General features: G+C 37.4%; 1 pseudogene; it reads left to right on the forward strand.

Moving 5' to 3' along the window:
- Window positions 1-336: 336 nt before the first annotated feature.
- On the forward strand, window positions 337-922 carry LOC116089032 (annotated as a pseudogene).
- Window positions 923-2,533: the final 1,611 nt, after the last annotated feature.

The following is a 2,533-nucleotide window of genomic DNA, read 5'->3' on the forward strand; positions in this document are numbered from 1 at the left end:
GAGATTACAGCACGACCTCTATGTAGACAAGTGAACTGTAGACATTCATTACAAGTCCACCAAGAAACCCCCATAAGAGTGGATAACATGGACACAGGCGTGTTGAATTGAAATCCTCAGAGCATTTGACAAGGGCTCAGAGCTGGATGGGGTAAACCTCAGTGCGCTTCCTTTGTGTTGCCTCAGTATTACTGGATTGAAGAGGCACTGCTTCTTGTTTGGAAGTTCGTTTCATTCCCGGTTCTCCCAATTCATACTCAAAGCACTGAAAATTTCAAGTGGAGTATATTGAATATTGAAGTAGACTTCAGGTTGTTTTAGTTTTGTTTTGAATCATTTCTGTATTCAATTTTTTTAATTCTTTCATAACCCTATTGGGTGTTTTTTTAAACTAAATTAACATGGCTCGAATGAACCACCCTGCTCCTGTGGAAGTCACATACAAGAACATGAGATTTCTTATTATACACAATCCAACCAATGAGACCTTAAACAAATTTATAGAGGAACTTAAGAAGTATGAGTTACCACAATAGTCAGAGTATGTGAAGCAACTTATGACACTACTCTTGTGGAGGAAGAAGGCATTCATGTTCTTGACTGGCCTTTTGATGACGGTGCACCACCATCCAATCAGATTGTTGATGACTGGTTAAGTCTTGTGAAGATTAAGTTTCGTGAAGAACCTGGTTGCTGTATTGCTGTCCATTGTGTCGCAGGCCTTGGCAGAGCTCCGGTGCCTGTTGCCCTACCATTAATTGAAGGTGGAATGAAATACGAAGATGCAGTTCAATTCATAAGACAGAAGCGGCACGGAGCTTTTAACAGCAAGCAACTTTTGTATCTGGAGAAGTACCGTCCGAAAATGCAGCTCCGCTTCAAGGATTCCAATGGTCATAGAAACAACTGTTGTATTCAGTAAAACTGTGCCTGATGCCATTGCCTTGGAAGTGGAGCTTCAGATGGGACCTGATTTGTCATACGTAACTACCCAATGTGTCGGCTTACTGAATAAGTCTACTAAAGCTCCACAGGAATATTGAAAACCAGTTTTACCAGGCCACAAGTTTGACAGAATTGCAACTTCTATATTTGGGCTATGATCAACACGTTTGGACACTTAGCAAAAAATTTTTGCTGGTCAGCGTTTAAAATGTGCTTATTATTTGTACCAACTGACCTTTCCTAAGATAAGGTATTGAGTTATGTCATGAAATGTACTCCTGTGCCAGAATATTATTAGTCTATAAGGAATTTTGAAGGATTAGGTGCCAATATACCCAGGACAATACTTGTATATTTTTAGCATCATACAGAACCAAAATTGCAGGAACTAAGAACTCCCTAGACCTTCTATGGTGTATTCCTTCAGTCATTTCAAACACTGCAGGGCTTCTCTCGTTATCTGCCTTCTCACTCTGTTTACATCTCCCACACTTACACTAGAATTCATCAGGTTTGCTTAGCCATCCATTTTTTTTTTAACTAGGTCTTGTGCTGATTATTTAATGTCTCTGTCTTATTTTGTGCTGTTTTGGGAAACCTGTTTGAAAATCAACTTTGTTACAGAAGCATGCATCTTCAATAATGTCTCCAGACAAAAAGCCTTATAGTTAATTCGATGTTTGCACTCAGAAGTGAAACCTAACAGGGAGGGCCTAAAAAAGAAACGAGAAGAGGCTATTATACTATTATATACTTTTAGTAATATATGTTGCCTCTGTCTTGTGCAGAACATGTAGAGTATGCTCTTTAATTTAGTAAATATTTTTAAGACGTAGAGATACATTGTTGTAGCTAACCAATTCTTAAACAAAATTTCTGAAATTTTGTGTTTTCCATACCTATCAGAAGTTTTCCAACTTGTTTGAATTATGGTTTCCTCCTTCTCTTCCCAATCTCTTGCAAAAAAAGAAAAAGTGGAATCTGCTAGTGAACCGAGAAGAAATATTTTATATGCCTTTTGAGCTATGTAGCTTAATAATTAGATACTTTATCATTTGTTTTATTATGTAATCGATAAAATGGCGATGTGTATTAATGTTAATTCAACCATATATTTATACTATCTGGGAATGTGTGGTTATAGTTATGTGGGAGAATAGTTTGTCAGTGTTCACCAGCTTGTAAAAACTTAGTGCGAGAGCTTCAACATCTAAATAAATGATAAAACGTAAAAAAAAAGAAAAAAGCATGAACATCTGTGTACGCAGATCACACTCATACATACCTCTACACATACATACATACATACATACATACATACATACATACATATAACAAATACATTTTAATCAACATAAATAACATTTTTAAGTAAAAAGTAACTAGTTCTCAAGACAAATGAGTACAGTGTAGCTGGGTGGTGGTGCTGTATGCCTTTAATCCCAGCACTCGGGAGGCAGAGGCAGCCAGATCTCTGTGAGTTAGAGGACAGCCTGGTTTAAAAGCGAGGCACAAGACAACCAGGGCTCTATGGAGAGCCCCCGTCTCAGAAAAAAACAAAACAAAACAAACAAACAAACAAAAAGAT

Source organism: Mastomys coucha, unplaced genomic scaffold, assembly GCF_008632895.1.
Source record: "Mastomys coucha isolate ucsf_1 unplaced genomic scaffold, UCSF_Mcou_1 pScaffold14, whole genome shotgun sequence".
NCBI lineage: Eukaryota > Metazoa > Chordata > Mammalia > Rodentia > Muridae > Mastomys > Mastomys coucha.